The following is a 737-nucleotide window of genomic DNA, read 5'->3' as shown; positions in this document are numbered from 1 at the left end:
GAGGAAAGAGAAAATTTTTAGAATAGCATTTGTAGAGAATTTGAGACCAAAATGTATTTCACATATTTTTGTCTCCCCTTTTCCAGAAATTGCTCATTTGACATTTTTTCTCAACTCTTGAGAAAGAAAAATCTTTGAAAGGAAAGGAATGCTTAAAAGAAACTATTAAAATATGACTAATGTGCACGTGTGAATTTGAAGAATAAACCACGATAGGATTGACAAACTTTTTTTGTAAATACAAAGTATTTTAAGCTTTGTGGGTCACATGATCTTCATTGCAAGTACTTAACTCTTCCATTGTAGGGTGAAAACAGCCATAGATAACAGGTTAACAAATGACCATGGCTATATTTCAGTGAATATTTATTTACAAAAATGGGCAGCAAACTGGCCAGTAGCCAGTTTCCCTGATAGAGAAGATTTGATCAACAAGGATATACATTTATGCTTTGTGATCTCTCTTAAGAGACTTTGTTTTCATTTTTTATATAATAAATAATGCGATAATATATCCTATACCTACTACATGCCATTTCACAAATAAACAAAAAAATTTAGAGAAGACACATGAACAAAAGTAATTCTGCTTTTGAAAAATCTTTCATCAAGGTCCATATTCCTGGTAGAATTCTCATTTAGCATATTGCCCATATTCCGTTCAGAGTCAGCAAAAGTAACACTATTTGCTTAATATAATTACCCTTCTGATTTGCTTTCTGTTTTTTATATGACGT

The sequence above is a fragment of the Manis javanica genome, chromosome 16 (genome assembly GCF_040802235.1).
Source record: "Manis javanica isolate MJ-LG chromosome 16, MJ_LKY, whole genome shotgun sequence".
In the NCBI taxonomy this organism is placed as follows: domain Eukaryota; kingdom Metazoa; phylum Chordata; class Mammalia; order Pholidota; family Manidae; genus Manis; species Manis javanica.
This window is presented reverse-complemented; position numbering follows the sequence as displayed.